Source organism: Rutidosis leptorrhynchoides, chromosome 3, assembly GCF_046630445.1.
Source record: "Rutidosis leptorrhynchoides isolate AG116_Rl617_1_P2 chromosome 3, CSIRO_AGI_Rlap_v1, whole genome shotgun sequence".
In the NCBI taxonomy this organism is placed as follows: domain Eukaryota; kingdom Viridiplantae; phylum Streptophyta; class Magnoliopsida; order Asterales; family Asteraceae; genus Rutidosis; species Rutidosis leptorrhynchoides.
This window is the reverse complement of record NC_092335.1, coordinates 524,710,343-524,721,144: the sequence shown is the minus strand read 5'-3', so window position 1 is coordinate 524,721,144 and position 10,802 is coordinate 524,710,343.

Genomic DNA, 10,802 nt, shown 5'->3' with positions numbered 1-10,802 from the left:
TTGGATTATTCTTAACTGTTCTTTCTAAAATTCGTTTAAGACCTCGATTTGTGTTTTCAACTTGGCCACTTATTTGAGGGTGGTAAGAAGTTGAGAAACGATGATTAGCTCCGTACTTTTTATGTAACATCCTCAATCGGGCCTAGATGTAAGATTACTAAATGCCCTTAAGTTAGTGTTGTGTTATTATATGCTTTTATTTTTATTTAAGTTTATTATTATTTAATAATGCGGTTAGGACCAGTTTGTGACAAGGGTCACAGAACAGGCTTGTTTATTTAATTTGGACTTCGTTTGGGTTGCCAAATGATGTACGAAAGATATCAAATAACTGATAAATACCCGTGTGTTGCACAGTGTGGGAATTAAACCCATTTAGATCACTAGTGCAGCTCATTTTCTATCACTTTCTAGATTCTTCCCAAATCACACTCGTTCTTCATCTTCTCACCTAACCAAAACCCTAATCCTTAATTCTTGTTTTAGAGCTCAAATCGTTCATATCTTTGTGTTCTCTACGATTTACTGATTTTTTAAAGGTAAGGTTTGTATCGTTTCGTGATTTAATCTTTGAGAAATTAAGAATTTTGTGTTAGTTTTTATAAAAGTGTAATTTGGGGCAAAATGGGTTGATTTGGTGTTGTTTGTGTCAAAACCTTGTGGGTTTGTGTTTCTAAATGATCAGTGTATCAAATTTGGTAAGTTTTAAAGTTAAAAATGAGCTCTAGATCGAGAATTGGTGAGTTTGGTGAGAAACCCGTCACTTTAGCAGCTGCTGTTACAGATGAACTACCCTTGGCCGATGGTCGTTGACGATCGACCGATGGTGTCTGACGATCGGTCGATGGACTAGACCTTCGACCGATGGTGTGAGCCCTTCGACCAATGGTTGAAATTTTAACGATCGACCGATAGTGTAGTCGATCGACCGATGGTGTAGTGACAACCGGCCGACCGTCCTTGACGATCAACCGATGGTCTTTGGCAGTGAAATATTTTACTAAGTGTTGATTTTTAGCCGTTATGCTGCCCGTTTGTATTTTGATGTTTAGGATGTAAATTTTGAAAGTGCATAAGCAAAAATTTTTAGCGGACACTTTTTCTGACAAAAATTTATGTATTGTATTGTTTTGTGTTAACGGACAGAAACTAACTTGTGTATATGTATTTCTCAGGAGAAAAGGAGAAAGAGAAGGTTCAGTGATTAGATAGCTGAACACCTTCTCGTTTGCTGGTAATCGGTGAGTGGGATTAACTGGAGAATATAGTATATAGAAGCATGTTATATTATGATTGCCATGCTTGTTAGATATACATATTGTTGTGGTTAGTTAGTACTTGTGATGACTGCATGTTAGTTGATGCTTGTCTGCTGGAGCCCAGTGCGTCCCTATTGTGTGGTAGCCTCGGTAGGAGAGATCAACCTGCGGGTTGGGTTCCTCTGCGGTAGCCTAGACAGCCGTGGTGTATATATATGTGAATGACGCGTCTGTCGCGTGTGGATTATTTATATACATACGGTGGTGGAGGAACTTCTGGTAAGCCCCAGTCCGATCAGCTGGTGGTTAATGGTTTGGCCGAGCCGCCAGAGTCTCTATAGACGGCACTTGGGTGACGTTTGTGTGTTAGACTATGTGACTTGATTAGTATAACACTTGTGTATGCTATGGCATGTAGTTAGTCGTACTCACTTAGCTTCGTGCTAATTCTCCTCCATCTCCTCCCTGCAGGTTATTAGCTTTTGTAAATGTCGCATTTTGGGGTGAAGACGGGTATGGCGATGTGATGTTGTAGGGATGGGGTACGAAATAGTATTATTTTTAGTACGAAATACTATTAAATATGCTACAATTTTACACAAGTTATTTATTTATTTATCGAGTGGATATACTTAAACCTTGCTACAACACTTATAGGCAGTGTACCTAATCGTATTATAGTATAGTTTTTAGTAAGTCCGGTTCGTTCCACAGGGAAAGCTCGAGAAGTTTAACGCACACAAAATAGAAAAATAGAAAAATATATATCTATAAAGTAGTAGTATTATTATTATATAAAAGGGGGTTTTTACCGTTTAATGACCGGTTTGTCGATTTTAAAACTTTAGTCGCAGTTAAAACCAAATGTAAAATATTAAAAATAAATACAAGACTTAAATTAAAGCATAAAGTAAATAACGATAATCAAATTGTGAATAATAAAAGTGCGATAAAATAAACTTGCGATAATTAAAAAGTACGATAATTAAAAGTGTAATACAATAACAATAAAAATGCGATAATTAGAAGTACAATTAAATATAAAATAAAGGAAATTAAATATGAAATAAAAGAATTATGCTTATTTAAACTTCCGTAATCATGATGTTCGACGTGTTGATTTTAGTTTTATGCCCATGGGTTAATTGTCCTTTGTCCTGGATTATTTAATATGTCCGTCTGGTTTTTGTCCATAACAGTCCATCAGTTATAAATATAAAGTGCTAGTGTCCTCGTCAAATTATCCTTATACCCGAAGTTAAATATTCCAACTAATTGGGGATTTAAACTGTAACAAGATTTTAATACTTTGTTTAATAATTACACCAGGATGTCGACTGAGTGTAACCCAAGGTTTTAATATTTTGTTATCAATTATACCAAGTGTCCTTTGTACATAATTTCACCCCTGTTTTAATTATTCTAGTAGCTATTAATCCATTCCCGTGTCCGGTTAAATGAACGATTATTCGTACATATAAATACCCCGCCCATCGTGTCCGATTGAGTGTATATGGTAATTTATAGGGACGCCCAATTGTAAATCTTTATATTAACATTAACAAACTATCATTTAGTTAAACAAATATAAAGCCCATTAATAGCTCATAGTCTAATTTCCACAAGTGTCGTTCTTTTGTCCAAACCCCAATTATGGTACAAAGCCCAATTACCCAATTTTAGTAATTAGCCCAACATCATGATTACTTCGTTTTAAATAAGCATAATAATAACTTAGCTACGAGACATTAATGTAAAAAGGTTGAACATAACTTACAATGATTAAAAATAGCGTAGCGTTACACGGACAGAATTTCGACTTACATACTCAAACGATCTCTATCATAAATCTTATTATTATCATAATTTAAACTTAAAATTAAGATTATTGTTATATCTTATTACATTAACATTATGATAGAGAATTATAGATATTGATATTAGATATAGAAAAGGGATCGATATATATAGAAAGATAGATTTAGGATAGAAAAGGGTGTCCCTAAAATTGATCGAATACACTGCCTTTTATAGGCGAATTTTGAAATTGAATTTTCATTTACGACCCCTGAACTATGCTCAATTAACAACTTTTTATTATTTAATATTATTCTTATTATGAATTATTTAAATATTATATTTTATTCTTGTGCATAGTTGACTCGTAATTTTTACACCGTTGCGTCGAGCGTTGAGAGTTGACTCATGTCCCGGTTCCGGATTTTCGAACGTCCTTTCGTACAATTTTATATCATGTACTTTGCGTTTTGTAACTTGTACTCTTGTCATTTTTAGACGTTCTTTATCAATAATTTGAACCTTTTTAATTGAATCTTGTACTTTTTAGCTTTTTGGACCTTTCTGTCTTCAATTCGTCGTTTTCGCCTTTTGTCTTCGCACATATTTAATATAAACGAATATTACTTGAAAATGGAACAATTGCAACTAAAATCTTGTCTTTCTTGGGGGATAATGCAATGAAATATGTGTTCATTTTTAGCCTTATCAATATTCCCACACTTAAGCGTTGCTTGTCCTCAAGCAATATAGTCTTGAAAAACACTTGAATCACTTCTTTATTCTTCACACTTTGTACATCAGTGATTTCAATATGGCGGTATGAACAATGGTAGTAACAATGTAACCATGGTTAAAGGTGGGTGTGTCATCCACAGTTGCCTCGGGTTTAGGTCAACGACACTTGCAATCAAATAGCCGATTTACTTTCGGTTTCCAAAGCAAATTGCACATTTGAAAGGCGGTTTACAGTCCCACATGACTATAAAAATTTAGATCCTTAAGGAAATTGGATCTTTATGAAAACATTTGATCTTTTGAAAATTCAAGCTAGATTTTACCCTAGACAAGTTTTCTGATTTGATCCATCATTGGTGTTGCAAAATATATTTGTGGATCAATATTTTGGCTAAAACTTTTAGGTTCATGTAATCCACTGCTATCCCGGTATCGGAAAGCACACATCCAGTTTACTTGTTCCGTATATTACCTTTCGGTAAACTACCGTCCGGTTGTAAAGGAAAGCGATGAACAAGAAACTGTTAAGGCAATGTCCCGTGACATGCAGATGATTATGGTATTTTAACGTGTCGGATGCTAGAACTATCCTTGGTAGGAGCAATAGTAAAGATCATCCTATGATTTTTCGGTCTGGCACAAGGTCCTGTCTCCGACCATGCTATGCAACCACCGTTCTTACGGTTGACACCCGATTTTGTTCAGGTGACCTAATGAATTCCAGGTGAATTCCTAGGATTTTACGTTCAATGGTAATGAACGCATTGAAAATGGATTTTCAGAAAACAAATCGGTTTGTATTTTTGATCAAAATATTTTCTCGTTCAAGCTCGAGTTTAGATATAATTGAATTCCATGAGTTTGAATTCTCAATCTTTAAGGTCAATCTCAAGGATTGAGTAATATCAGTCTTAAAAGCTGATTTTTAATCTTTAAGGAGATTATCCTTTCTGGGGATCTGATTCATTAGTCTTATCAAGCTAATTTGCACGGTGCCCCCCATTGTACGAGATAAATCCTTCTCATGGTTAGGATAAATCTGACCACCTGGCGACCCTGTTTGATGCTGAGGTCCGTGGATTTCCTGCTGATTTTAGTGATGACTTTTCTAGATTTTTCGTCAACCTACAGCTGGTCTGGACGACAACTTCATGACCTAAATCAAGAAGCGTGTTTCTTTTTCTCGGAAGAATTTACTTCCTTTAAATGATGGAATTGATTCATCGTGTAGATCCATCTCTTCTTCAATAGTTTCAGTGGGTAAAACAGTTGATTATCGTCCAAAACAAAAGTATTTTCAAAAATTTGTACAAAAATATGCGGTATATTTTGTGAATAATTTGGTAAAGTTTTCCCACACTTGGCTTTTATTTATGTTTTTCTTTGCCTTTTTCTCCTCTATTCCATTCTTAAATGAATTCTAACATTTTGGTTGTTTCTCAATTTATGTCCTTTCCGAGGTAACGATAATTTCGGCTCAATGACCTAGTTTTCATCGTTCATAAATATGTATAAACATGATTTTGAATTCATTTTGTTGAAAATTTTGAAAAATTTACTAGAAGTGGGTAGTCAGTATATAAGACTAGGGCTGTTCCTTGTTATCGGAGAGCACTAGATTCTAATACAACTACTGCGTTACTAGTATTTTTAATGGTAACCAAGTGTTTAAAATAAAAATTTTTAAAATCCGAAAGAATTTAACCCCTTCCCACACTTAAGATCTTGCAATGCCCTCACTTGCAAGAAATCAGTAACAATTTAAATTATTGAGGGTGATAAGCGTAGAAAAGTGATTAAATTTTACCAAAGTTTCAAACATATTGTTTTTTGTTTGTTGAATGATAAATGGTGCACGTCATTTGTTTATTCCGTCTTGTTTGTTATTTCACACATATTTTGCATCTTGTCGTCAAAATTACTTGCTTTTGCTGAACTTAATGCCAGTCTTTGAAAACGCGTTGTTTTACCCTGTCTTGTAAGATAAACTACAAACAAATATATACATACTATTTTTTTTTATTTATAAAACCTTTAACTTATAAAACAAATATTAATTAATTTTAAAAATTTGTTTCTTTTAAGAATGAGGGCGTTTCGGAACGATGCCCTAGTCCGTCCCTCGACAAAATTTTAAAATTTGTCTTTTTGTAGCGATTGTTTTAAAAGCTAAGATTTTAGGGTTTTTTTTTTATGTTTTTGGTATACTTTAATTCAATAAGATTAAAAATAATGATAATAATAACTCTCGTCCCTCCCTCGGGTAAAGCAATTTCGGTTTAATGACCTAGTCTTCAACTTACGACGAATTTTAAAAATCATATTTTTAACTTAATGAGATAAAGTAAATTTTTGTTTTTAAATTCACACAATTTAAATATAAAATTCAAAATTAATATTAAAAATTCACACCAAACTTAAAATTTGAAATGCATAAAATTAAAAAATTCATATTTTAAAAATTAAAAATTCACACCAAACTTAATTTAAAAATTCATATTATAAATTCACACCAAACTTATATTAATTTTTCAAATATTTACAATTTTAAAAATATTGTTTTTACAAAGTTTTCAATATTAATTTAAGATTTATATATTAATTTTAAAAACATGTTAAAAATAAAATTAAAAATCTTTTTGGCTTTTTATCCCACTTTAGTCAATCAAATATTATCAAAAATATGCGCCCCTCTTTTCGGTAAAGTAATTTCGGTTCCAAGACCTAATTTAACTCATGACGAATTTTTGAAATATTTTGGGTTGATTGTTTAAAGATATTTATACCTTAAGAATAAACGTTAAATTTCGCAGTGATGTAATAAATTTTTGAATGATATCAATAATTTCGGTCGCCAAACCTAATTTTATTTAATACCAATTTAATACTTTATAGCGAACAAATTAGCGTTTATTATCAAAAGGTTAAAAATAAAAATAAAAATAAAAACTGTACAGACATACCTGTGAAATAGATTTCTTAGTTATATGATCTATCCCATTCATAAGATAGTCGGTTTAATTGGTTTTCCATAGCTACATAGGCGTAACCTCGAGCATTCAGTGTCTTTTCTTCTAAACATATGAACGGTCCGTCTCTGCATAAAGTAACAAATTCGGTATTTGAATAGGTTTGATTATTTGAACATTTACCTCCATGTGACCATTTTCCGCATTTGTGACATCTTTCTAGGTGTCGTGCTCTTCTTTTCGCTGCGGATTTTGATTTTCCTTTACCAAATTGTAACTTATTATCTTCGCATCTGGATTCTTTTCTAACTCTGTCCATTCTTTCTCTGATTACTGATACTATTTCACTCGGTAGTATGTCATTATTACGTTTAGTGATCAAAGAGTGTAGCATTAGACCATGGTTTAGTTCACAGGCAGTCTTTATTTTGTAAAAACCTAAAAAAAATAAAAATTCAGAATGGGGGGAGAAGACTAGTTCTTTAGGGTCTGCTAGGGAAAGACCATTCGGGTTCCATTTTCGAAAACTACACGAAAATAGACAATCTAACTCTAACAGAAATACATATTATCCTTTAAAGACTTGATTCTCCCCACACTTAGTTAGCTGTGGTATCGAAATTGTGATTAACTTCATTGTCGAATTCCATCGGACTATCTATGTAGTGTTTAACTCTGTGACCATTAACTTTAAATTCAATCCCATTTGAATTTATTAATTCTATCGTTCCGTATGGGAAAACTCTTTTGACTATGAATGGTCCAGACCATCTGGATTTCAATTTTCCAGGAAATAGCTTGAATCGTGAATTGAAAAGAAGAACTTTGTCTCCTTCTTTAAATTCTTTTGAACTTCTGATTCTTTTATCATGCCATTTCTTCGTTCTTTCTTTATAGATTAACGAATTTTCGTATGCTTCATGTCTTAATTCTTCTAATTCGTTTAGTTGACTTAATCGTAGACGTCCGGCTTCATGTAAATCAAGATTACATGTTTTCAAAGCCCAAAATGCTTTGTGTTCAATTTCTACTGGAAGATGACATGCTTTTCCATAAACAAGTCTAAAAGGTGTGGTTCCAATTGGAGTTTTGTAGGCTGTTCTAAAAGCCCAGAGTGCATCCTCCAATTTAATGGACCATTCCTTCGGATTTGATCCTACGGTTTTCTCTAGAATACGTTTTAAAGCTCGGTTGGTATTTTCAACTTGTCCACTTGTTTGTGGATGATATGCGGTTGAGATTTTATGAGTTACTCCATAACGTTTAAGAACTTTCTCAAGTTGATTATTACAGAAATGAGTACCCCGATCACTTATTAAAGCTTTCGGTGTTCCAAACCTTGCAAAAAGACGTTTTAAAAAGTTGACTACAACTCGTGCATCGTTAGTTGGGAGAGCTTGTGCTTCCGCCCATTTAGATACATAATCAATGGCTACGAGTATATATAGATTATTATGAGATTTTGGAAATGGACCCATAAAGTCAATACCCCAAATGTCAAATACTTCACATACTTGGATGACATTTTGTGGCATTTCATCACGTTGACTTATTTTTCCGGCCCTTTGACATGCATCACAGGATTTGCAAAGAAGGTGTGCGTCTTTGTAAATTGTAGGCCAATAGAATCCAGCATCATAAACTTTTCTTGCTGTTAGTTGAGGCCCATAATGCCCTCCTGTTGGTCCTGTGTGACAATGGTTTAATATTTTACTAGCTTCATCTCCAAATACACATCGGCGTATTATTCCATCGGGACAACTTTTAAACAGATGTGGATCTTCCCAAAAATAGTGTTTTATATCACTGAAGAATTTCTTTCGTCTTTGGTACGATAATCCTTTTTCAAGGAATCCACAAACTAAGTAGTTTGCATAGTCTGCAAACCATGGTATTTCTTTATAATCTATCTTCAATAGATATTCATCAGGAAAGTTGTCTTTTATGGCTGATTCATTTAGAACTTCTAAATCGGGATTTTCAAGACGAGAAAGATGATCGGCGGCGAGATTTTCTGCTTCCTTTTTGTCTCAGATTTCAATATCAAACTCTTGTAATAGTAAGATCCAACGAATTAATCGTGGTTTGGCATCTTGTTTCGAAAATAAGTATCTAAGAGCAGAATGATCGGTATAAACTATCGTTTTTGATAGAACGAAATATGATCGAAATTTGTCAAAAGCAAAGACAATAGCAAGGAGTTCTTTTTCAGTAGTTGTATAGTTCGTTTGTGCTCCTTGTAATGTCTTACTAGCATAATATATAGGTTGAAATCGTTTTTCAATCCTTTGTCCTAAAACGGCTCCCATTGCAAAATCACTTGCATCGCACATTAGTTCAAATGGTAGATTTCAATTTGGTGTTATTATGATCGGCGCATTAGTGAGTTTCTCTTTAAGAATATTAAAAGATTTGATACACTCATCTGAAAAGATGAATGGAGCATCCTTTTCTAGGAGTTTATTCATAGGAGTGGCAATTTTAGAAAAATCTTTTATGAAACGTCGGTAAAAACCGGCATGCCCTAGAAAACTCCTAACTCCTCTAACATTGGTGGGATGTGGAAGTTTAGAAATTACATCTACTTTAGCTCTATCCACTTCAATTCCTTTCTTTGAAATTTTATGACCAAGAACGATGCCTTCTTTAACCATGAAATGGCATTTCTCCCAATTAAGAACTAGATTTGATTGTTCGCATCTAATTAGCATTCGTTCCAGATTAACTAGACATGATTTAAATGTATCACCGAAGACTGAAAAGTCATCCATGAATACTTCCATGCATTCTTCTATCATGTCGTGAAAAATCGCCATCATACACCTTTGAAAGGTTGCAGGGGAGTTGCAAAGTCCAAATGGCATGCGTTTGTAAGCAAAAGTACCATAAGGGCACGTAAATGTGGTTTTCTCTTGATCTTCGGGTGCTATTGGAATTTGAAAATATCCGGAAAATCCATCTAGAAAACAATAGTAACTATTTCCGGCTAATCTTTCCAACATTTGATCTATGAAAGGTAAGGGAAAGTGATCTTTTCTGGTGGCGTCATTTAATTTTCTATAATCAATACATACACGCCATCCTGTTACAGTCCTAGTAGGAATAAGCTCATCTTTTTCATTTGTGATGACAGTCATGCCACCCTTCTTAGGTACACATTGAACTGGGCTTACCCATGGACTATCGGAAATTGGATAAATTAAACCTGCATCTAGCAGTTTAATAATTTCTTTCTTAACAACATCTTGCATATTTGGATTTAGTCTTCGTTGGCGTTGCACATACGTTTTATGACCTTCTTCCATAAGGATTTTATGTGTGCAATACGATGGACTAATTCCTTTAATATCATGAATCTTCCATGCAATGGCTGGTTTATGAGCTTTCAACACAGAAATGAGTTGTGATTTCTCATTTTTAGTAAGAGAAGACGATATTATTACAGGTAATTCAGATTCACCATGTAAATAAGCGTATTCCAAATGGTTTGGAAGTGGCTTTAACTCTAATTTCGGAGGTTCTTCTATCGATGATTTGTATCGATATCTGTCTTCTTCTTTTAGCATTTGAATTTCTTCTGTTGTTGGTTCATATCCATTAGCTATAAGTGTAGCTAACATTTCAGCTTCATCAATTGGTTCATTACCTTCTCCTAAAGAACATTCTCCTGTTCCTTGTAATTCTGGAAATTCTTCTAATAATTCTGCATGTGCATCTATAGTTTGAATATAATAACATGTATCATCTGCAGATTGTGGTTGTTGCATTGCTCTATCAACTGAAAAGGTAACACTCTCATCCTCTATACTTAGGGTCAGTTTCTTACCGAACACGTCTATCATTGCTTTAGCCGTGTTTAAGAATGGTCTTCCTAATATGAGAGGAACTTGAGAATCTTCTTCCATGTCCAGAATAACAAAATCTACTGGAAATACTAAAGTACCAACTTTAACTAGCATGTTCTCCATTATCCCTCTAGGATATTTTATTGATCTATCGGCTAGTTGTATGCTTATTCTGGTTGGTTTCAATTCTCCAA